Below are 26,433 nucleotides of genomic sequence, written 5' to 3'. Positions count from 1 at the left end.
AAAACAAGTCCTGCAAAATGTAAGACTGAACTAGTCTTGGGTAAAATACTCTTCTCTAAGATGGCCTTGGCACTGAGATCAGCAGTTAAAGGAGAATGTGATGTTTAAAGTAACTAGTTGGTATGTCATGTGACACCCACTAGATTGTCCCTCACTGAATTTCTATCTATAGAACATAAGTACATTTGTAATTCTTTCCACCACTCATACAAGTCAGCACACAATTTTCTCAAAGGCTGAGATATCGTAATACAGAACTCCTGGAACAATACAAATGGCTCAAGCTGGGCACAACACAGCAGCCCATCTGCTTTGAGGAAGTTATAAAACTTAGAAAAGATGGTAATTCTTTTCATTAATGCAATACTACTGGAATATAAAAAAAAAAATCCAAAGACCAAAATAGGACCAAATCTGACTATCTTAGGTCATTAGAAAAATATGAAGCCATTAAGAAATCAAGTAATTACATATACATTTTACTTTCTAAAATATATTAACTGCTTAGTTTTGTTAGAAGTTCTCATTTCAGGACTGGGGAAAAATTGGCTAAAAAATTTTTAAGTGGTTGAAATAGCATGCCTCATAATTACAATTTATATTTTAATTTTATTTTTTCCTCATTCTCACCCACTTACAATGTATTCTGATGTGTACATTTTAAAATTTTAGTCTAGCAGAATAGATTTCCTCAGAGTAAATTAAATGAGAAAAAATGAATTACTGTTTTATAAAGGTTATACTTAATATCAGATATTTTACCAATGTTTTAATAGCACTGTGTTTGTGTCTCAGAACTTTATGAAAGAACCACAAAATTCTGGAACACTGATGTTTCACTTTTCAACCCAACACCTCAGTAATATACTGTTAACCATATTCCTAAAATACAGATTATTTTTCAAAACAAATTCTAATCATCTAATCTGGCTAACAATTCCAGTATAAAAAATAAGCAATCGTCCTCTGAAAAATGAATACATTACATTAAGAAAAAAGTGTGTCCAAATTTATACTTCATAAATGACAACTGGTCAACTAAAAGAATGGAAAGAGAATCCAGTAATTTTCTCTAACAGCATTTTCAAAACTTGTTCAAAATAAAGCAGCCCCAGGGATTCACCTCCCATTAATCATACTTGACTCTGAGCCTACTCTAATCATGTATCCATTCCCTCAGAATTTATGAATTATAAATTATCTTAATGAGTCTTCGCTATGTCACTTTGAAGTAATCAAATTATCGTGTGGATATGTTTTGTCTTACCCCTTTCATTGTTTATATTTCTGTATCTTTCTGCACCCTACACAGTTCAGAGCTCAGTGCACAGGCAGAAAAGTGGTAAACTCAAACTTATTTTCAAATTTAAAGAAATAATATCAAGTTTGATAAAAGCCACTAAAAACAACATATTAACAAGAGGAATTTGCTTTAGAGAAATACGACCTATTAGTATCTTTATAATATTTTATTACAAGAATTTGCAAATGGCCCTGGCTGGCATAGCTCAGTGGTGGATTGAGTGCGGGCTGCGAACCAAAAGGTCACAGGTTCAATTCCCAGTCAGGGCACATGCCTGGGTTGTGGGCCAGGTCCCCAGTGGGGGCCACACAAGAGGCAACCACACATTGATGCTTCTTTCTCTCTCTCTCCCCCTCCTTTCCCCTGTCTAAAAATAAATAAATAAAATTCTTTTAAAAATTGAAAATATACTTTAGAATTGAAAGAACTGTACTAAAAATATGAACCCAGCCACCACCAAAGACCTTAAAATTAACATTTCCTTATATTGGTTTTGCCACATCTGTTAATTGGTCTCAATTTTTGAAGCATTTCAAAAGCTGCTACAGACCTCAGTATACTTCTACCATGTATTTTTCAGCTTGCCTATCACTAACTGTAGCAAATTATTTAATGTGGTTTTTCTTTTAACGAAAAAAGAACTTCACACAAAATACAATGGATAATACTAGTTTTGCCATTCAATGAGTTCTGACAAATGAATATGCTCAAGTAACCAAACTCCCTAACAGAACACGGGATATCATCGTTGCCCGAGGAAGTTCCTACGTGCCCTTTCCCACTCAACCCCTGTCCCCAAAACCCAGGCACCGGTTTCTAAGCCATAATAACTACTGTTTGTTTGGTTTTTTTGGACAACATAAATTAGTTGTTTCCTCCACCCCGTATTTTGAGCAGATAAAATGTGCTTGTTGTTATTTTTAGGACATCATATAAATGGAATTATACATTAATGCCCTGTTTATTAGGATGGCTATGTTCACTCAGCATAGTATTTCAAAGTTCCTGCAGGCATCAATAAATATTTTGTTCCTCTCCATCCTCAGTAATATCCGGTAGTACAAACATAGCGCAGTTTACCTATTCTCATGCTGACAGACACTTCAACTGTTTCTGGGTTAGGGAACAACCCTAACCCAGAAACAGTACTTAGTACCCTACTCTGTGGTTCTAGGATTCCCTCCCTCTTCCTGCTGCTGACTCCTTCCTCTGCAACTACTGTGTAGTTAGTTAGTTCTGAACTCTGCCTCTGATTCCTCAAACCAGTGACTGCACATGAGCCAGCAGGAGACTGCCCTCAGGCAAAACCATGAGGATGCTCCCCTAAGCCGGTCCAGTTTCTACTCGTTTTTGCTTGTTCTACAGTGTCCTCATAATGGTTTTTGTTCATTTGTTATCCAGGGAGCATGGTCACGGTTTGTGTGTGGATTCATCCGACAGGAAGCACTACTCCATTTTTTTAACTCTACCTTCCTGTTATTCTTCTGAGCCACTTGCTTTATAAAGACTGTAACTGACATAACCTATCGGTGCAGGGGTCTCTCAGAGGCTTGATTAAGTCAGTCCTTTTGTTCCAAAAGAGCCAAACGAACCAGGAAAAGATGCCTCTGGGTGCTGCCAAGCATGAACGCTGAAGGAGGAGGCCCTGTACGTCTGTGTATGAACCAGCAAAGCCCCAAGTTCATCCTAAGGTGTCTATGCAGAACACACCCAAAGAAGCTAAACTTTCGAGAGCTAAAGATATAAGTAAGCCACTGTGTAGGTTCCCTGTAAGCCTGAGTGCTCCGTGTGAGGAGGAAAACCAAAGCAGCTTAGTAATGGCCTTGAAAAGTGACCTAACATTGTACCCGCTGCCCACACTAGAGTGAGACATAACTTGTAGTCTGAAACCAACCATGCTGATCACCTGCTTTAATCAGAAGGAAAAAATATTTCTCAAGAGAATATAATAAAAAAATTACTCAACATTACAACAATCAGATGCTAATCTGGATATGATCCAGGCATGAGATCCAGACATATAATTATCAAATACATTAAGGCAGCTACTTTAACCATCTTCCACAGGGTAAACGCATGCACTTGAAATGAAAGTATAAAAAGAAACAAGTGGAAAGTTTATAACTGAAAAGCTGGGGATGGGGGAATGATTTAACAAGTTAAATATAGACAAAGGAGAGCAAACACTGAATAACTATCTTTCTGAGGAAAAAAAAAATCTAATTTTAATTACATTTTTTCCTGATAGTTTTCTTCTTTAGTTCTTAACAGTAATGAAAAACACCTAGATATAGTCATCAAGATACTTTAATCCCATTATTCTGTCTCCTCTGGAGGTCCTGTGAAAACTCTCATGATTCACCTGGGAAGAATAATTCAGATTCTATATGATTTGCAGGACACAATTGTTTAAAATGCTGAACTGCAAATGAGGAGATCCGTTCAAGCCTTGCTCCTGTGACTATGACAAAGGACATGATATGACATCACTGTCTAAGCCTTAGTACCTCATTTGTAAAAGGAGGGCTTACTCAGTGAGTAACGACAACTTACTGAGCTTTGTACATGTGGCCCTGTGGTCTAATTTTAGGAACCCTCCAGGGTCGTTCTAGTTTTCCCAGATCTTGGCACTAGGCAAGTTTTCACTGTGCTAATTACTTGTTTCTGGCAAACAAGCAGAATATGAGTATACAGACTTGGTAGTTGGGACAGCGAGGTTTAGAACAATAGTGTTAATGCGTATACATTGTAAGCCATAATATAAACCTCATATCTAGTTTTACATTTTCTACAGATGTGGAAACTTTAAAAGACACACATAGCAACTGATTTTAATATATATTGTATTTAACTTATCAAACTATTACTTCTGATAATCAATATTTTGAAATCGAGATAGTACTTTTTAAAAATTTGAATCTTCACAGTGTGGCTATTACACTGCACAGCACAGGTCTAAACGTGGAGATAAAGGATGGGTGGGAGGAGACCATGGCAAACCAGGGCTAGGGGACCCCAATGAATGATCTGCTGTGTGCATACGCACACAACGTACACAGAGACACACACAGACACACAGACACACACACACACACACACACACACAGTGTGTTGGTGGTGGCAATGTGGTCCGCTCTGTTACATGGAAGGAAGATAGAGCAAAGTCTTTTTGAAATAAATATCCATCTTTACTATGGGTAGCAACAAAACAAAAAGGCAGACAGATGCTTATGAACTGTTTCAAAATAACTGCACTAACAAGTACTGATTTTTATGAAAGCCACTGTCAAAAAGACTCAGATGTCAACTCAAAAAGGCTTCTTGGGCCAACACAATGTAAGCATCCATAAAATAAAGAGTAAAAACTACAATGTAATAAACATAATACTTAAATCTACAAACTCACAATGACACCTTAAAAAGTTCTCATTGGTCTACTTTTCCAGGATTCTAGGGAACAACTGAGTATTTGAGAATTAGTAAATAAAGGAAAGAATCAAGTATTTCAGTGTGCCTCTCCTGTGGCAACTGTACCACAGGGCAAACCAAGCATCTAATGAGGGAATTTTCTGTTTGCTGGAAGGTTACAGATGATAAAGACTTGATACAACTAGGATGTCAACATTCTGTACACTCACGGAAATAATGCATCAGGGGAATGGCCCACAATGACCACGTAGTATAACAAACAGACAACCAAACATAATGTACTTCTTCATGGAATTAAATTACTTAGCACCACCCCAACCCTCCCTCCTAAATAAAGCAAAAAGTCCTGAATTAGATGAAACCTTTGGATATAAGTACCAATTTACCAAAACATACAAGGTAAAGGGAGCCATTTTACTACAGGAATGCCAATTAATAAACTACTGAATGAAAAAACCTTATGGGTTGGGTTTTCTCTAAAGGGGAAAATTATTAATAAACAAAGAGCTTAAACACATAAGCTGCGCATTCCAACCAAATGTAATATATGAATTGTTGTGATATAAAATTATTTAAAAGACAATGGGGAAACCAACTAAATGGATATATGGTGATATTAAGAGATTACTGCCATTACATCCCAACCATTAGGATGCCCATTATCTAATAAAATAAAACTAAACAATCCATAGAAGATGGCAAGTACTGGCAAGAGAGTAGAGAAATCAAAACCCTTGCCCACTACTGTTGGGAATATGCAATGGTGCAGCCCCTTTGAAAAACAGTATGGAGGTGCCTCAAAAAATGAGAACTGTTACCACATGGTCCAGCAACCTCACTTCTGGGTGGGTATATGACCAAAAGAATTGAAAGGAGGTACATGAAAGAGATCCATGCACAGCATTCCTCACCACAGTCAGAGGTGTAAGCAACCCAAATGTCCACTGACAAGGAATGAAGAAAACACGACACAGACATACAAAGTATTATTCGGCCTTTAGAAAGAGGAAAATGAAACCGTCACATGGTATAACATGCATGAACCTAGAGGACATTACATTAAGTTAAACAAGCCAGTCACAAAGGAAAAATATCGTGCGATTCCATTCATAGGAGGTAGCTAAAGTAGACTCGTGGCAACAAGAAGTGAACTGGTTGCTGCTAATGGCTGGGGGAGAAGGAGCATTTCGAGTTGTGGTTCAGTAGGTAGAGAGTTTCGGTTTTGCAAGATCAAAAAGTTCTAGCAATCTGTTGTATAATAATGTAAAGACAGTTAATACTACCCATATGTGTACTAACTACACACTAAAAACTGTTAAGATAAATTTTGTTGTATATTAAATTCCTTTTCAAATAAAAAGCGCTGCTAGTTTTTAAAGTGTGAAAATGGTCAGGTGGCACACATTTTTCCACGGCCCATACCTTCCACAGACACACACTAAAACATTTATGAATGAAATCATGCACTTCTAAGTGCTGGCTTCAAAATGATCAAGTGGGGCGGTGCCCCCCACAGGGGAATTATAGCCAGATGGTTAAATGAACCCAAATTGGTGACTACTGCAGCTAGGTGAGAGTTTACTAAGCTATTCTCTCTACTCTCACGTACAACTGAAATTTTTCGCAATATCAAATTAAAATAATAATACACTACTGTCGGCCAATGGGTTCTATTAATTCCATAAGGAAACTACAGAGAGTAGTATAAACCATTTATATAGGAATTAGCTGTAAATAATCATGATTTAAGGTGCAATTACAGTTAAAATAACTTGTACCTGGACAAGTGATGAGTGGGATAAAAAATGAATGTTATGGATCCCTCATGGTTATTTCATCAAGAGCGAAGGTGAGGGCGGGTGTGGGGGGTAGCAGGGTTCACGGTCCCCACACAGCACTCCTTTACGGCACGTTCAGAGAACACAGTACAGGCATAGCCATGAACGCTGCGGCATTTCTCGGGTCCACAGGAGAATCACCACTTTGGACCAGTGTCCATAAATTTACAAGCACTGCATGCCAATGTGTACAAATGTTTTTTGTGTCCTCAGCTGAACGTAAGCAAGTTTGTTGTTCATTTTGTCCTTCATCTCTAACATACACACATATATAGAACACTAACATGAATAAACAAATTTCTGTGGTCATAACTTAGAAATGATTTTCAGGTAAGTTCAGCAAAATTGTGAGATGATCTGATTTAAAACACAGTCTATGGGCTGTTTCCAAGACAAAACAGCACACAGCCTATGTGAGCAGCACATTTCAAACCTCACTTGAGGACAGCAGACACCAAAAGCCTGTGCAACTGATGTTCAGGGGAGACGTGTTACCGATAGGTAAGACTCCAGTAAAATGGTAAACTAACAGGTTTCAAATGTGAACTCCAAACACAACACCAGGGGCAGATATTCCAAAGAGCCAAAGATGGTTTACCATAGAGCTGCTTCTTACAATAGAAACTCAGTAGTGTTCCAAAAGGAAAAAAAAAAAGATATAATGAGTTAATGAGTCACCCAAGCACCCTAAAGAACCCAGCAGGTAATTCATAAATTAATGAAGAACGATGTAATACTTCAAGCTGGGTAAAGACAGGAAAAGTTTCCTATTTTCCCCAACATTCCCCATTAGCTGCAGGAGGGGGAGGGGAGTGAACCGAGGGGAGAGGGGGAAAGAGGGGATTGGAGGGGACAGAAGGGGAGGAGGCAGTGAGAGAGTGGTCATTCCCCACCCCCCCAATAAGAATTCAAAAGGTAGTTTAGACAAAGGAAACCGTCCCCTTAACAAGGTACTGACAAATCCATCTTTAAAATGAACCCTCTCCTAGGAATATTTCCACAGATAATTATCTCACCCTTGTATCCCACTCTTGTTCTTGTTAATTTTTAGTTTTTGTTTCATACTGATACATCTACTATTTTCGAAAAATTCTATAAACCTTAATCAGTTTCTATAGCTCCGTGGTTTAATTTTTAAAGCAAAAACGTGATTAAATAAAAATAATTAAAATTTTTGATGATGTACTATTTTGAAACAGATGTTGTTAAGTAATTAATTCTAAATAACAAAAAGTAAAATTATTTCTCCTGCTATTTACTGAGCTCCAAAATACACAGCAATACAATTTAGGTAAGGAGTTACTGTTTGTAAGGGAGAATCATTCTAATCTAAAATGAAGAGTGATGAGATCACTTAGCCTACAGCTGAAGTAAACTTAATTTATTCCAATTCCATCATTGGATTTTATGAGTACCCGCCAAAAGTCATCCAAGACACATGTAAGAAAGACACATGTAAGAAAGAAAGCAAATTCTAACTCCTACAGAGTCCAGTGGTCTTTCTGCTACATAACACAGTGGACAGATTTTCATTCCACAGAGAAAGGCTTCTAAATGGTGAAAAAGATAAAAATGTTTCTTCCAAAAATTATTCACTAGCTAAAAATAGGCAGAATTTCAGCCATTTAAATCCCCATTAAGTATAAATATTAAGATAAATGCAATATGCAAAATTATAGTAAGATGACAGACAAAAGCACAAGCGATTACTGCCGCTAAAAACATTAAGTTCATCATGAAAATTCTATGCACATATAGTCTACTCATTAAAATACAGGAGTAGCACTACACAATAATACTCTTCATCGGGAGAACCACAACCAAGAGGTTTTAAAACCTACAGATAATGGAAATATTCAAAGGACTTGCCTTTTCACTTTTTAATACTAAAGAATCGAAAAATACTGTAAGTACCTCAAATTGTATATTTTAAAGAAGTATTTCTTCGGTTTGGGAACACATGTATACTTTGTGAGAAACTTTCAAAATCCTTGACAGAGTCTTTAAATAAGTGAAGGCTAAAAGGAGCAACGCAGACACTTGAACACTTAGAGCGGGAGAGTTCTTACCATTGGCAGTGCATTGATGTGGGGACGTACAACGGAGTATCCGCGCCACCAATCACAAGCTGCGGCTGTTGCTGATGCTGAGAAAAAGGAAAGTAAAACAGTCAGTGTGCCCTAAGACAATTCAGTTTCAAAGACTCCTCATGCCAAAGTCTACATGTACGAAACACTCTTCATTTATGTCTGTGCGGTCTCCACCTAAGCAACAGTGCCTGTCTCTCTCCCCCTAAGCAACTGTTACAAACAGCAGCAGCAACTTCTGCGTGCGTAACATGCGGCAGGCACTGAATCTTTATCATATTCCTAAAAGAGTGACACAATGAACAAAATGAGACTCGAGATGAACTCGCACTAACTGACCCGCATTTAACTCAACTCGTGCAAATATTACTGTAAACGTGTCCAATATGTTAATAATCTAGAATTATGAACCATGAAGAATAGCATTCAACTTATATTCTCTATATTATTTAATAATACAGAGAAATACATGGCTGGTATCTAAAACCACTTCAATCAAAACTTATTAAACTTGAATCTCTTCAGAAGTTGCATTTTAGAGTTCATCCAGTCACAGCCCACGACTTCCCACGAAGCTTTTCTGTGAACGTGCATACAGCGCGGTCTTCCGCATGCCCCCCCCAGGTCAGCGTGGAGACCCTGGAGGGGGGGGACACAGCCCGCTGCAGGAGTCCACGGCGGGGCCAGAGCAGAGCACCGTCTTCTGTCAAGAACAGGCTGACACCACGGAAAGGAGCGCAGGAGCTTCTCCTCCGACACTCACATATGGCGCAGTAAAGTAAGTCAGGAAACACTAAGAAGATAACTAAGCAAATACACTGAATAACTGCAGACACAATTTAATCCCTTCAAGTTCGCTCCCTTCCAATTTTATCTTCACTGGAACTTTCACTGGTGCTGACTGCCAACTCGGTGGCCATACTAGAACTTCTGTGCTATTCTGTATCTTAAGTCATAAGGAAATCTGGAAATTAAAATAACATTTATTGACTCTATCACAGACTTAACTGAAACTACAGATGTCTGCAGCACCATATAAAATATCCCACCAGCCTTGGATGTTTCAAGAGAGAGGAAGGAGCCCCGCAGGGTTTTGTTAGAAGACACTCAGGAGGCGGCTGGCAGACCCTTTCTAACCTCCGACAGGCACTGAGGAAGGTTCTGCAGATATCTTCACTGAGTTCCAGTGCAAATTAGGTTACTGCTAGGCTGTTTACCTCACGGTCATTTGTTATAAACATCAATTATTTTACTACAAAATTTCCATCAGTTTTTAAGCCATAAACCAGACAGGGTAACATGTTACCCCAAAACTGGCAGATCACCCTTACCAGAAAAAAGTTTGGTCATACATTTACTCCACTCATTTATAAATAATTAACATGTGCTACTGAATTATGTGTATTGTACAATATACAAAACCAATTTTTAAATAAAGATTATTTATTTAGAAAGCTATAATATTGTTTTAAAACATTCTAGTTTCCTGACTCTTAAACATCTTTTATGTCATGATACTTTTGTATCATTATTAACTAAAATCCCCAAATACAAAATCTACTCTTTCAGCAAGGCTCGTCAATACCAATAATGAATGGATGCCTGTGTGTCGAGTATCTTTCCAGACAATCTCCGCATTTCTCATCCATTTTCTAAAATGACTAGAACATGGCGAGGGAAAATTCATTCCAGTGCTTTGTATCAGGTCTACCATTTTCTTGTTTCCTATTCTTATTGATGTTTCTTATATTCAGTTTCTTTGTAGGAATCTGTAAGTGATTAGTCTTATTTGTGCAGTTTGTTTAAAACTAGTTAATATAACCCATAAATCTACAAATTCAAGCACAAGTAAACTTACAGTGTAGTATAAGCTTAAATATGAGGAAGAACCTCCCAGAAAGCTGAATTTAGAAAATTGTGTATGTTTAAATTTCAGTCGCCTTCAAAGCATGCTCCATCTGATGCAATACACTCTTCAAGATGTTTTTCCACTGCTCAACAGTTTCTGAACTCAATGATTTTGATGCCTTTTAGGGCTTCTGCCGCTTTCACATCAACAAAATGTTTCCCTTTGAGGACTTTTTTCGTTGGGGGAAACAAAAAGGTTGCTGGGGCAAGATCAGGTGAATACGGAGGGTAGGGCATGGGGGTAAAGCTGGTTTTGGTCAGAAACTGAACACTCATCGTGGTTTGGGCAGGTGTGCTCGTGAATCGCCCACCATGAAATGGACAAATGTGTTCGAAGAGTCTTCAAAAAAATTCACTAAGGCCGAACGTGGCCTCTCACAACAACGCCAGGTAGTATATGCTGGCACAGATGTCTTCCTAGAACACTCACCTACCGGGGAAGCCTGTGCCACAAAGGGGCCAGCCTTCCAGAAGGTAAGTCTGGGGGTTTTGCCCCTGTCCCCAACCCCACCCCGTACACAGCAATTCCCGGAAATGGAACCAGTGAATGGGAGTGCCACTGTCACTTTGTGGAACACTCCTCCACCTTCTGAAAACCATTCTATACCCTACGTTATACACAGCTCTGGCATCCCAGGCAAATAAGGATATAAACGTGAACACCTACATTGCAATAAATAATTTTTAAACCTAAAATGAACATAAAGAGAGTAGCACAGGACTGTACCCCAACTGATACTTGTTTTCACTATTGGGATGTGTACATACACAGCACACAAACTCACACAGATCTACCTTTGAAAAAGATAAAATTAGATAATTCCAACTTTTAGATTTTTCCTCCTCTTCTTGGTTCTCTTCTCCTACTTTTCCACAGTCAGCGAATCTTTCTCTCATCATCCTCATATGTGTCTCAAATCTCATTTTCTCTGTATCTTCTCTACCCTTGTTTTCTTTATTCACTCACTTAACTTTTCCCAGTAGACTGTGGCCCTTAAGGGAAAATTCACAACAGTGGTTTCATAAATGTTTACGTAGTAAAATAAAAATTTGATTCTAGGATTTGAAGGGTGAATTAATCTGTGGAAAATAATGTGTTGACAGGTCTGCCCATTTGCACATACAATACAATCTGGAAAACTGGGGAGCTGCTAAACAATAAACACATGCAGGGCTGTATGTTGGATTTTGTATCACATGTTTTTCTACTCGACTCACATACCTCTGCCCAGCCACTGGGTGTGCATTTATAAAGCACACCCCACGATTCTTCATCTTATAAAATGAACATCTGAATTTTAAAAGGTATAGTTATGTATTTTACAAAAGAATTACCAAAACCTAAGGTGCACTTAAGATAATCTGACAGAAGGCACTGTATTTTTCGGACTGTAAGATGCACCCCCCTCCTGAATTTGGGAGGGAATGGGGGTTGGCCGTACAGTCCGAATGTAGCTTACCTGGCTCACTGTGGTGTGGGGGGCGGCCTGTGTCATTTACGTCATTAAGTATTTTATCACATTATTTGCTTCAAAATTTGCTTTCCTATTGTCCTCTTCTAAAACCTGGGTGCGTCTTACAGTCCGAAAAACTCAGTATATTAAAACCATTAGCACTAAAGTAATTCAAGTTGTCCAGAAGTCACAATCACGCATACCCTTTGCACCTGCCTTTGATCTCACTTGCTGAAACACCCTCGACTCTCACCAGAGCAGACCAGCCTCCCTCTCTGACCTCCACAGTCCGGCTGCCACGACAGTGCTCATTCCTCTGCCAGAAATGTGCTCCTACTGTGGTTCTGCCCTTCCAGACGCAGCCCGAATGTGCTTCCTCCCTTGACTGTTCGCTCCACTTTCTGCACAGAGAAATCTGAGCCTCCCTCACCACACACTTGCGGAGACCAGGGGCTGATCTGTTCATCGGCTGAACCATCACAGGACTAAACAGTACCTTAAACATACAGAGTTCTTAAGATATGTATGTTTATGAAGTGTTACAAAATTTCTATGTGTAGAAATAAGTACATACTTATTTGAAAATGAAACATAAGAGAGAATGAAGTATAGCACAAATAAATCATATTGGTTAGGAAGAAGCACAACTTTTTTTTTTTTAAACTTTAAAAGTGCTTAGGAGAGCCTAGCTACACCAATAATTTCAGTAACCCTCCTAGGAACTGACCAATAAAGACTGATCTTTTGCCATCAACACAAACAAACAAAAAAAACACCTCATTATCCTATAAAATCAGCATAAAACTATCAACTAACTTGTTCTACATACGTTAAAGCTATTTGCTTACTTGTAATAAAATAAATGTCTGTAGGTCTCGGTTTTAACTCCAACAAAAAGGTTTGCTTTTGGAATCAAAAGATTGCGGTTCGATTCCCAGTCAGGGCACATGCCTGGGTTGCAGGCTGCTTCCCTGCAGGCCAGTTCCCAGCAGGGGATGCATGAAAGGCAACCATACATTGATGTTTCTCTCCCTCTCTCCTTCCCCTCTATAAATAAACAAACAAACAAACAAACAAATAAATAAAATCTTTAAGAAAAAAAAGGTTTGCTTTTGGAATCTATATTTCAGAACATTTTACCTAAAATAAAAGAAGTTCTAATTTTAGAAAAAGCTTTAGGCATAAAACAGACACTGCTGACTCAGTAGACATTTTCTAAAATCTACCACCTACGCACAATTAGGATTTTTTAATATGCAAAAATCCTATAATAGTTCAATGGTATATTTTGACTGATCTTCAAAAATACTACCCTGAAGTCTTTAGGAATAAATTTATTTGATTTGTAGATTTCTTTGAAAAGCTAATGAATTATAGGCCCTTTTCCTGAGAAAAGTAAAAATAGAAAAGCTGCTTATAATTTACAGTTCCAACATAATCTAATCTAGAACCAAATTCAAGAAGATATACTTGGTATCCTTAAGAAATAAAAAGTTCAAATGAATTGTTTGAATTTGAAAAATCCTCCTCCCAAATTAAAAGAAAAACATACTGATCCTACCATAATTGATATGTGCGGAAGCATTTCTTAGTAAGTGAACTTGTGGACAAAAGCAGCGCCACAGGCAATGTCCAAACTGAATTGCTTAGCACACGATTAAAAGTAAAATAAACAAATAGTGGTTATCTTCAACTGGAACAACTGAAGAAAGAATGTATTGAAAATTGAAGTTTCAACGGAATTTTCTCGATTCCATTGATCCATTTCACAAGACTTTCATTAATGGCCTTCTTCAACATGGCGACCTCTAGTATCAGACTACGCATCCATCAAAGCCTCTAAACCTGAGTCTAAAAACATTGTATCCTGGACTCTCCTCAACCCCTTCTCAATTTCCATGGAATCACATACATGTAATATTCTAGACAGCCAGTGGGAAAGGGGAAGAGCTGTAACAGAAGGGATATCTGAAGGAAAGCCCCCCTGAGATCAGACTCAAAGGCAGAGTGGTCAGAGCAAACCCAAGTTCACCATCACTGGCTGATTTTCCCTTTCTTTCATTATTTAAGCAACTTAGGGAAAATGGACCTGAGTTGTACATTATAATTCCAATTTTCTAAAGATAGGATATACTCAAGACCACAAATCCAATTTAAAAACAATTTAAACATGCATTGTAAAATAAATATGCACTAATGTCTAATTATATAGTTACCACTTCAGCTGAGTTAATTTCATTGGTATCATCACATGTACTTGAATTTTGTCAGATTTATACAAAAAAAAAACTATTGTGTAGGAATAAGACAAAAAACTAGGAAGTGCCCCAAAATTTGCCTGTCAAAGAGTAAACAATACAATTAAAGACAATAACAATGACAAATTCTCTTATACTAAGCCACTAACTTTTTTAAATTAAAGTTTGATTTGGCCAGTTTCAAATGTTATTAAAGATCAAACTGATTTTTTTAGGCACTAACAGCTACCAATCAAATGTTTCCAGTTCACAAACTTTTGATGATAGATACCTAAAGCATGGGAAGTCTTAGACTCAAATGTCAGTTGTGATACTACAAAGACGAGCACTGTTTAAGCACTGTTGTCAGTTACTTAAAAAGTGGTATATCAACAAACTAATTTTTTTCTTCCGAAAAACTGTTACTAATTAATGGCGCACCTTATAATTTATGATGCCTTAGAAATGTGACAGATACAATGTTGTTTTCTTCTTAACACAAAGCTGAGAGCAGCCAGCCTTTTTTCTTTTTTTTTCCCAAGTAGTCTGGGAGGAAGAAACAAGTACTAGTGTGATGGGAGGCAGTAAAAACAGTGTAAGGATGTAAGAAATAATAGGATGGAAAAACAAACTCCGTTTTCTCCAAATTTGCTTGAGACCACATAAATAATGCCCTGCCACTTAACAAAAGAAAAACTGACATAATTCCTTCACTGTACTAGGTTTCTCACTCTTCCCAACTGCTGAACATTTGATTCAAGAAACCAAATTTTGAGTAGCTAATTAGGCTAGGACAAGGCAAAAACTGTCCTAGTGAACAAACATTCCTGGCAGAAGAGAAAACGGCCCCGCCAGGGACACTGGGTCTTTGGTTCAGTGCGTCCTACAGAAACGCCTTTCCAGATTGTAACCTAACTGTGCCACGCAGACTGAGTCAATCTAGGGTAGAAATCTGCACGTTGGACGCACTTTTAAAACTCCCCCATGTGATTCCAACAGGGTTCAGGGACCACTGGAACCGTGTGGCACAAAAGGGTTGGATGGGGAATTTTAATAGTCAGATTTAATTACTAATATATTGGGGTGAGGACACCCAAAACAATCACTTCTTTCAAATTCTAGCATTGCAAAGCGAGTGGATCTCAGAACTTGAGTGGAAAACATACAACTGCATATTAAGTAAGTTAAATGTTTTATTAATTTGAAGATTACCAATAAGAAACAAAAGATAAACTCAATCCTTCTTCCAAAAAATGAGTTAGAAAGGGAACAGCAGTAATAACGACGGTATCTGAGATGGAAAGAGACCTATGATAATGAAAGCACAAAAGGAGCATTGCTGGAACCTACGTGTAGATGAAGAGACACATAACTTGACCAAATGAGACTAAGCCGTGTGTGACAGAATGGTAAGTAGTAGGCAGCAATTACAGGAAGGTATTTTTTCCTGCTCAAAATCATAAAAATCTATTTAACAAACCAATGAAAGTGTTCAAACAAGACCCAGACCTATCGTGGGTGAGGAAGTGATCATCGTGTGACACACGGGGCTGTGTGCCGCCCCCATGTGGCTCCTTCCAGGTCGGCGCTCCGGTGCGCTATCTCAGTGGGGCCACCAGGGACATCTATGGTAACTTCCTGCAAACTAGACTCCAGAAGGACAAATGGCGGGGGAGGAGAGGGAAGGGGAGAGAGAGGATATACTACAGTACCCGAGGCGCTCACAGCCTGAACTGTGAAGCCACATAACTTGGGTTTCACCCCAAGACCTAAGACAAGCTATTTAACCTCTCACAAAGTACCTACGTTCTCTCATCTGTAAAGTAATTTTATGAAAGCCGAATAACAGTATTTATAATGTGCTAAACAGTGCCTGGCGTAGAATTCAAATGCAATCACTTTTAAATAATAATAATAATAGATGTGAAAAGGAGCCCTCTCCTCCAAGAAGACACAGTCCCATACCAGAGAAATGGCTTGGCTGACAGAGCACGGCCTGGGTGTCACACCCACTTGTCTCTCTGACTGTGCAGTGTCCATGCAGGACACAAACGGACCATTCGTATCCTGTTGTGCTGTGTGCTACTATGACTGTAGTGTCCACTTTTTCTTTTGTGAGTTAATATAACAGCATAACTACTCAAAGAAAAGATTAATCATTGATGCTTTTAAATTATATTTGGAGTGTACCTGAACAAGGTAATTACCTTGACTTAGTGTGACCACACAGAGTAACAAGGAACACTCCTCACCAATGTAACAACAGTGACAGTGAACACATCTGACCTCTCACTGAAGCAGAGAGCCTATCAATCACACTTAAAAAACGAAGTCTTCTGGACAGCTATGTGAAAAAAAAAATGAAACTCGAGCACCAACTTACACCACACACCAAAATAAATTCAAGGTGGATAAAAGACTTAAATATAAGCCATAACACCATCAAAGTCCTAGAGGAGAACATTGGCAGGAAAATCTGGTATTTCATGCAGCAACATTTTTCTGATATGTCCCCTAGAACAAGGGACATAATAAAGGAAAGAATAAACAAATGGGATCTCATCAAAATAAAAAGCTTCTGCACAGCTAAAGAAAACAATTTTAAAATGAGAGATCCAACTGTATGGGAAAACATATTTGCCAATGATACCTCAGACAAGGGTTTAATCTCCAAATTATATAAAGAAGTTACATGACTCCACTCTAAGATGACAAGCAACCCAATTAAAAAGTGGGCAAAGGACTTGGACACTTCTCTAAGGAGGACATACATAACATTCAGAGACACATGAAAAGATGCTCAGTATTGCTAGCTATCAGAGATGTAAATTAAAACCACAATGAGATACCACTTCACACTGGTCAGAATGGCCATCATAAACAAAGCAACAAAAACAAGTGTTGGAGAGGTTGTGGGGAAAAGGGGAACCTAGTTCATTGTTGGTGGGATTGAAGACTGGGACACCCACTATGGAAAACAGTATGAAGTTTTCTAAGTTTCTAAACTAAAAATGGATCTGCCTTTTGACTCAGCAATTCCACTGCTAGGATTATATCCTAAGAACCCTGAAACACCAATCCAAAAGAACCTATGCACCCCAACGCTCAGGGCAGCACAATTTACAATAGCCAAGTGCTGGAAGCAACCTAGGTGCCCGTCAGTAAATGAATGGATCCAAAAATTATGGTACATTTACACAATGAAATTCTATGCAGCAGAAAGAAAGAAGGAGCTCCTACCCTTTGCAATAGCATGGATGGAACTGGATGGCATTATGCCGAGTGAAATAAGCCACACAGTGAAAGACAAATACCATATGATCTCACCTTTAACAGGAACCTAAACAACAAAAGCAAACAAACAAACAAAGCAAAATATAACCAAAGACACTGAAATAGAGAACAGGCTGACAGTGACCAGAGGGGAGAGGGGAGGGAATTTCAGGAGAGAAGGAGAAGGGTTTACAGGAACAAGTATAAAGGACATGTGGACAAAAACTAAGGGGGGTGAAAATGGGAGGGAGGTGGGGAGCACTAGGGGGATGGGCTGGGATGGGAGTAAAAGACAGAAAACTGTACTTGAACAATTAAAATAAATAAATTTAAAATGAAAAAAACCTAAGTCTTCAATTTTCACTTGGTAATAGAAAGGAGTAAGCTTCTTACCCTCTTTTAAACTAAAAATATGCCAGCAGATGATTAATAAAATGAATAGTGTCATTCAGAAATACTTTGCACACAAAGAGAAAAAAATATTTACATCGAGCTAGGTGCTGGGTCCAGAATTTTAATGTGTTACACTATTTCTATCTACTAATGAAAGAGATGAGTCACTCTTGTGTGTCTTTACAAAGAGTATTTCTTTACATATTTTCACATAAAAAATAAAAACTGGCTGCTTTGACTTCATATTTTTTAAATTGGTATAATCTAGACACTACCAACAAATGTTTTAAAGTTTAAACACATTGCTCATTTAACTCTCACGTTTAAAGTGGCTGTCAGAGATACTACACTCTTTTACGAAATCAAGGATAGCCTGTCTTAACACAATTCACTCTAAGTATACAATAAAATATCTAGATAACATGTTCATAATTATAAAAAATGCCAAACTGTCACCTGATGGTGGATTGCCAAGTTGCTTTCAATTTAACTTTTCACCAAATTTAAAATGAAACATTTCAACCAGCCAATACAAAGTGTGCTGCCTGCCTGATTCACTCGGGGCACAAACACAGGGGACAGAGGCTCATTCTCCCTCCCATGCTCCTGTGACCCCACGCCCATTTCAGGGGTCATGATAAGAAAGAAGACAACCTTTCTTAAGTAATTATTTACTTCAATACAAAACACTACTCCTCTCCCTGCCCACCACCCAAATTATAATAAAGCACTCACCGAGACTAGATGAACACAACTATTATTCCTTCTTACTCGTCAGCCCCCACTATGCAATGATCTAAGGGTTGGCAAGCTATGGCTAGACAGCATGTTTGGTTTCACAGGCCATGTGGTCTCCACCGAAGAGACTCAACTCTGTATTATAGTGCAAAGCAGCCAGACACAATACATACCTGAACAGGCAGTACTGTTTCCAATAAAACTTTATTCACAAACACACAAAAATGGCAACAGACAGTACTTTTCTGGCCATGAAGTAATTCCCAAGACCACTCGAACTTCTAAAGATCCAAAATGAAATGCTTAGGTAAAATGAGGTGAAGATATTTAAAGAAAAAAGTAACAGACCAAGTTAAAAAAAATTACTCAAGCATTCTCTCCTAAAACCATATAACCATTCTTTGGGAATAAAATTCTCTAATGCATTCAAACATATTATGTGACACTATTTGTAACAATTAAATAAAAAAAGTATTAAAACATTATCATTTCTCTGCCATTGTCAAACACTTAAAAGACAGTGGAAGTAAAATGAAAAGAACAAAGGATTTGTACTCTTTCCATTTACAAACTCAGCTCTTTCACGCCATACCCATGTAATGATGAGGAAGTCCTCAGTGCCCTCTGTACAGTGAAGCTATTATATAATACTACACTCTGCAGAGATGCTACATTAGATGGCTCAGCAAGGAAAGAGTTAACTATTGTTTTTTTTAAAAAGAGAAGACTATGATAAAACTATGATGACTATGATAAAATTAAAAACAAAAAGTACCAATCTTTTTACATATCTAAAGATGTTTTCTTACAGAGTAAGTAGCAGCTAATTGTAATTGCTTACATAGCTTGAAAGTGTGCAAAGAGTTAATAATACAGTAGTGAAAGATAAAAAACTTAGGTTCTAAGCAAAAAATTGTTTACTTTCTATGAAATTATAAAAATAACAATGGGAAGTATTAAAAAAAAAAAAAAAAAAACACAGACAAGCAACAAAGAACAATGAAGGAGTAGAAATAACAAAGCAGTCCCGGAAATGAATCCTCTTGGCCAGAACAAATGGAAGCAACAAAAAAATGTTGGCCAGAAATTTTGCCCATACTAGCCAATGTTCACCAGTAGTGGGTGAAATCAGTTATTATACATATTTTAAGCTTTCTGAAGTGATTAGTAACAACTAGATACCAAAGTCACTTCTATAACGTAAAGTGTGATTGTAAAAGATGTTTTCACATTTTCTAACAATCCTAAATCATAATATAATTCACAGATATAGGAATGAGGAAGTGAATTATTTGTCATTCATTTTAAAAACAAATTTATGAATCTAGAGTCAGAATTACATTTAAAACAAAATGGTAATTTTCTTCTTTTCAGAGTTCTCTAATATGAAAGCAACCAAAGATTCCATCAACAACAAAGGACCTGCCTGGTATAAATGAACCATCTCCGTTAGCAATGCATTAGTTACTCAAGAAAATGAAAACCAAGAAGAAAGCCAGATTCTTCTTCAGGAAGCCAGGAAGCAATGTAATTTAAAGACTATGTTTATCTTGAAGCCAAGTTACTGTATGTAGTAGGGTTTTTTTTTTCTTTTTTTTTTTTTAACTCACTGCAAGATTTATCCTGCAATAGATAATAGATCTGTGGAGAGAAAGAAGAGAGAAGGAAGGAGGGGGGAAAAGGAAGTTTCATTAATCTATTAGACATTGTTAATATTAAAAGCCCTTTACCAACAATAGAAGAAAACTGACTAAAATACATCAGTAAATAAACACCCTTGCCCCCCTGGAGTTTAAATTCCCGCAAAATTTAGAATTAGGTAGCATGCAGATGGTGTCAAGTGCTATGAAAAGGAGAAGTCTGTATGGGGGGGCAGGCCCAGTTTGAGGGAAGAGGGAGGAGCTGGTGCCTCCAGGCTGCAGTGGTAAGGAGAACGGTCAGAGCTGGTTTTCAGCTGAGAGCTGGCACAGTATCAGGAAGCTACTGTATATTCTATGTTCTGTACTCGGGCAATCGTGCATGAAGATGTGCCTTATCTTGATTTTGTCACCTTAGTGTTTGGAAACCGTTCCTAGAACACCCACATTCATAAAACAGGTCACACATGTTTCAATGACTCAGTTTTTTTCTCTGAAATATCTGTTCTTGCCTATATCCTATATCTCCTGTATATGAGGCCATAATACCTAGGATAGATATTAACTATTACAGATGGCAGGTTTATTTAAGTGTTTAGCATTGTAATAATATGGAGGTCATCAGTAAAGTTATCAAATGTTAAAAGAGAGGATACGCTAAGTAAGAGAAACTTTCATAATTGTTGCCCAGAGCCTTTTCAGTCAAACTACTTTGCATACAAGCATTCTCACAAAAAGCTTTGAACTTTCAAGACACCTGATACTGAAAAGCAGAAAAATACAATGAAATGAAATGTCTGCTCACTTAAGCCCTACTAGACTCAATGATTAAATATCCAGCAAATGCTTATATTGTCTAGTAAATACATGTGTCTACATATATTTATCTACCATTACTATCTTAAAACACCTAGTTTTGTAAAACTAGGAAAACACAAATGCAGATACAGACCAACAATTCAAATACCTAAGAACCTCTGATCTTGTCTGTTTTTTCCAATTGTATATTCAATATTCTTCGGTAGAGCAAACATAAAGAGGAAGAAAAGTAAAACTAGTTTGTGAAAATACACAAAGCTAGAACTATAAATACTGGTTGAACTTTTTTCAATACCTTCAACTGCAAACTCTTAGAAAAAATTAAGAGTATCTTTATAACTTGTAAGCTCTGTCCCACCTACAGCGTAATTCTGGATCCCAATGAGCACCAAGTCACTCTGACAGAGGAGAGACCTGTGAAGGTAGGGGAGTGGCAGCAAACTCTTACCTCTTCCTTCTAGGAGGGGAAATACCCTGGGAAGTTTATCTGTTGTGATCTTTGTTTCCCATGAAAATCTGTTGATTGTTCACTGGGCTCTCAAGCTCAAGCCCAGCTTCATCAATCAGATGAAAAGTACTACTATTTTGATGAGTCAGACTCAACTAGGAGGACCCACAAAATTGAAGCAGGCCACACCTGTACCCTGTTTACTGAGAAGGATGTAGGACAGGAAGGCTACCAGGGCAGTTAGTAACAGGCCAGACAGGGCAGCGGAAGGTGCAATCCAGGAGCCTTCGCACACTTCCCTCCTACCACCACCACGTGATGACTAAGGTATAAGGAGGCAAGAACTCAGAGGGTGCAGAAGCTACCTTGGCTTAGAAACCCCAAGCTCCACAGAGGAACTACCATCTCGTAAGAGTGTCATGGGTGTAGCTTCCAGGGGACACGCCCAGTTATAAGAAAGCAGCAAAGCTTCCCACGAGGCATTCACTCCTACTCCACATGCAATTTATGCCCCATGTTGGCAGATAATATAAAATACAGCTAAAATTTAAATCAAGGTCATTTAACTATATACGGGGGATACATTTGCTGAACCCTTTCCTCAAAATACGCCTGGTTCCTCAGCCTACTCTGCTGCAAAGGTGCCAGTCTTAGGCCTGTGACTTTGGTTTCTGGTTCATCTTGTATAAGCAATAACTGGACTGACCTCTGATATTCCTTGAAGTCTTTTAAAAAATAAAAAGCAGGTTACCAAAAAACAGGCTCTCAAAAGAAAGAAAATATCTCCTGCTTTCTGAGAAATAAGGCAACAGAGACAAAAAAACCAAAGTAACTAAGTAGCATAGAAAACCTGTTTTGATGATCTAAACAGTTGAAGTTTAAAAAGAAAGGCTGTCCAGTCCTAAAGAAATTGAGTCCCAGAGGTTAGATATTCTTACCAGAAGTACTAACTACAATTCGGCATTGCTTGTACACTCGACATCATTTAGATCTCACAACAAGTATGTGCAGGAGGTATTACAGTCTCTGTTTCGAAACAAGTTAACTGAGGCTCAAAGAAGTTCCTAAAATCGACACGTGATAAAGGGCAGAAGTGGCCATTGCACACCATGTTAAATTCTTAACCACTCTCCAGTCTTTTGAGTTCCTCTTCAAAGCCTCTGTTTCCACCAAGTGTTTTCCTTTTCCAACATAAAAAATAAATTTTAATACAAATATCACTTGAAAGATTTTCATCTACATTCTCTTACTGTAACAGGTTAAGATGGAGTCTGTAATACAAGAGGGTTGTGAGCAACCCCAGAGAACAGTGTAAATCTACCAACCAATAAATGCTACTTTTGCTACCCACCCCTACCCAGCTTCCAAATAGCTTTCCATCTAAAGTATTTCATACAACTAACAATTTCTTCAAATACTATGCAGATTTAATTGGTTTTTTTTTAAAGATACATACAGAAATCAGGAACCTCATCTGATGGGAGTAAGGCTGAATTTATTCATTTGCATAATCATTATTCATAAGAAAGCCTGAGCCCTGGCTGGTGTAGCTCAGTGGATTGAGCGCGGGCTGTGAACCAAGGGGTCACAGGTTCGATTCCCAGTCAGGGCACATGCCTGGCTTGCGGGCCAGGTCCCCAGTGGGGCCCATGTGGGAGGCAACCACACAATGATGTTGCCCTCCCTCTCTTTCTCCCTCCCTTCCCCTCTGTCTAAAAATAAATAAATTAATTTTTTTTAAAAGCAAGCCTGAAATTTTGGAATGCATAAATCATCTTACTTTTGGAAGTTTACTCAGAAAAAAGTGTTGGAAAGCACAAAAACACAACAGCCATTTCTGGAGCAAATACAGTGCCACAAATGGCTTAATTAATATTCACTACCCAAGTCGAAAGCCTGAGAATCATCCCTGACTCTTCCCTCTGTCTTTGTCACCCATATCAACCACTAAATTCTGTCAATTCTTTTTCCTAAAAGCCCCCTGAATCCTTCCTCAATCTCCTTCCCCCCAATTTTGACAAAGTCCAAAGCCCATATTACTTGCAACAGCCATACATCCCAAAACTGACTATCTGAAAATTCAGCTTTTTAAAATTGTTAAGTGAGTGAGGCAATGGTGGGTTTCTTCGTTGGGTCACTGCTTGTTCATTTACGCAAAAACAGAAATCCCAATTCTGTTCAAAGCAACATGTCCAGACAAGTACTCCTTTTTCCAGCCCTTGTTTCGGAGAGAGGCAGCCCTAAGAAAAAAGACAGCGGAGAAGAGGTGGCTTTTGCTTTCCTGAGAAGGGAAGACAGGTTCAGGAGGAAGACTGCTTCCTCCTGCAGGCAGGACGCTCCTGCAGCAGCAGCTGTGTCCAACTGAGGTCCTAATACGCCTGATGGAATGCCCCACACCAAGGAACCTGGAATCAAACAGCAGCAACTTCTTGCCTCTGTTTCTTCAATTTCTTTAAAATAGTGGTTCTTCGTAACCTGGAGCCCAATGGACACCACTTTCCCCCTAGGAGTTCAGAACAGGCCTCTCCAAGAACTGCAACTTCAGCATATGGATTACTTTGAGTGGAAGGCGATCCAGACCCCAGGCCTCATGAAAAAGTTTTACCCCTTGAAGAATTTAAATTAGAGGTCTTACCCATATCTGTATGGCAGGATAAACTACTAATTACTGAATATCTGCTCTCCCTACATCTTGCAATGAAGGACCTTCCTCCCTTCTCAAGCCCCTTGATACCTTACTTCATTTCTTAGTTCAGAATGCCACATATACCTCATTTTTACTTCCTGTCTTTGAACCTCTCATGGATGTGGGGTTCCCGTGCAGATGTATGTAATGAAATTTAGTTATTTTATCTAGTTAACTTGTCTCATGTAGATTTGTTAGACCATCAGAAAGAACTTCGAAGGTAAAGAAAAGCTTTTTCCTCTCTGAAAACCCCTCAGAAGTCCCCAAAGCACTTTAAACTCACTGCGTATAAAAACTTAATTCATCTCCCACTCAAAACTTGTTCCTCTTCTTATGTTGATTGTCTACCTACGTGTATCTCTCCATTCTCCCACTCACCCAAGCTACAAATAATGGCTCTTTCTCCTCCTTCATTTCCTATAGCTATAGGAAATCAATTGCCAAAAACCATTCCAGTCCGTCTCTAGGGCGTGACCTCACTATGCTGTGTCCTCCGGAGCCCCCACACCTTCGTGACTTTGGAGATGCTATAAATCCTCCAGCTGGCCCTGGCTGGTGTAGCTCAGTGGACTGAGCGCGGGCCTGCGAACCAGAGTATCGCGCGGTTCGATTCCCAGTCAGGGCACATGCCTGGGTTGCAGGCCAGTTCCCAATAGGGGACCCATGAGAGGCAACCATACATTGATATTTCTTTCCCTCTCTCCTTCTCTTCCCCTCTAAAAGATAAATAAATAAATAAATAAAATTAAAAAATCCTCCAGCTGAACTGGAGACCAGTCACATCCTACCCTGAGCTCTGTCACCTGCAGACGTTCATTGGCTGCACATGCCTGTCCCCCCTCAACAAAAGGTGTGCATCTCAACAGAGTCCTTACTCGGCTTTACAATACCAGGTGTCTAGAACACCACGTGGCAAAATGTATCCCTCCCACGAAAAGGCTAGTGGTGAAAATATAGACCTTGTCCACACAGGTATCATCAAAATCCATGACAAACTGTTGGGTTGCTTTTCACTCCCTCAGAAAATCAATTTCAGGATGAACAATGACAAATGCAAACCATATCTGAAATTCAGAATACTGAAAGTGTACTTTTTGTTCAAAAGTAAATAAAAAGAGCTAAAAGTGATTATTTAACAACCATGCTTATCTCTGAAATACCACATGACCCCCAAACCCACTCTCATAACTATCACATCTTGGTAAAACACTTCTTTTTGTTGAAACATTTTAAAAGCATTTTAACACAGTGCTACTCTGTTACAAACACAGGTGCAAATTTAAAAATGTAATGGTTGCTTTTAAAAGGCATTTCCTTAGCTTTGCTCTTGTAGGGTATGCGGTTTGATTCTGATTCTACTGATTACCTCGGGCCAGAATAGAAGAACTGGGAAGGAAGGCAAAAACCTGCATCAAGAAGTATGAACAGCTTGTACTGAGAAAGGTCTGAGAGATATTTCTATTTTTGATATTTTCCTTCATTGTTCTAGACAAGAACTAAACAGACCATTCCTAAAACTCAGACAGTTTACAACAGGCAGAGACTCCTTTCCTCATCTGTTTCTGACCCCAAGATTCTGGGGGAAAAAAACAAGAAAAATTCGCTCTGCTAGGACTCTCAGACTAAAGGGAGTAACATCTGCAGCAACATGGATGTCCTGGGCACGTCTACTATCAGGAAGCTGGCTGTGCATTTTCAAATCTTACGGTTCACTGGCAGCCGCTGTGAAATTACATGCTTATCTCATGCCTCCTATCACTCTTCATCTCTTGCTTTCCCCTCTCCTAAAAATGTGAATAATTCATGCCCTTATTCTCCTTTAACCACACCGAATTCCTTACTCCTTCCCACAGGCATCTCATAATCCTGCCAGGCCACTTCACTGGTAAACCTTACAAAATGCAACTGCCAGAAACAAATGTCCGGTTCTTCACAACTTTTCAATTATATTAGCACAGTCACTTATTAATTGCCTTCCATCCAGTTTCATTCATTCTTTACCAAAGACTACACAGAATTAGAAGAGAACTTCAAGAATACTGCGAGTCGCTACCACACACTGAGCCTGAGACATTAGGCTGGTTATTCCAAACCTGCTTCCTCACCTGTAAAGTGAGGATAATAACACTTTCTCCCCAGAGCGGGCTGTTGTTAGGAGAGCTAAATGAGACGATGGTGAGCAT

The 26,433-nt window shown here is 38.6% G+C and overlaps 1 protein-coding gene across 8 annotated transcripts in view; it reads right to left on the bottom strand.

The window, feature by feature from the left end:
• TBL1XR1 (TBL1X/Y related 1) overlaps positions 1-26,433 on the bottom strand; it is a 152,877-nt gene that overhangs the window by 64,785 nt on the left and 61,659 nt on the right. For all 8 annotated transcript variants that reach the window (XM_053657957.1, XM_037128333.2, XM_053657952.1 and 5 more), the window contains one exon: positions 8,640-8,716. The gene's annotated coding sequence lies outside the window, so the exon portion shown is untranslated. The remainder of the gene's footprint in view (positions 1-8,639; positions 8,717-26,433) is intronic.

This window comes from Artibeus jamaicensis, unplaced genomic scaffold (assembly GCF_021234435.1).
Source record: "Artibeus jamaicensis isolate MK-2021 breed Jamaican fruit bat unplaced genomic scaffold, CSHL_Jam_final scaffold_474, whole genome shotgun sequence".
Taxonomy (NCBI): Eukaryota; Metazoa; Chordata; class Mammalia; order Chiroptera; family Phyllostomidae; genus Artibeus; species Artibeus jamaicensis.
Note: the sequence above shows the minus strand (reverse complement) of the source record. Positions and strands in the feature narration are given on the sequence as shown.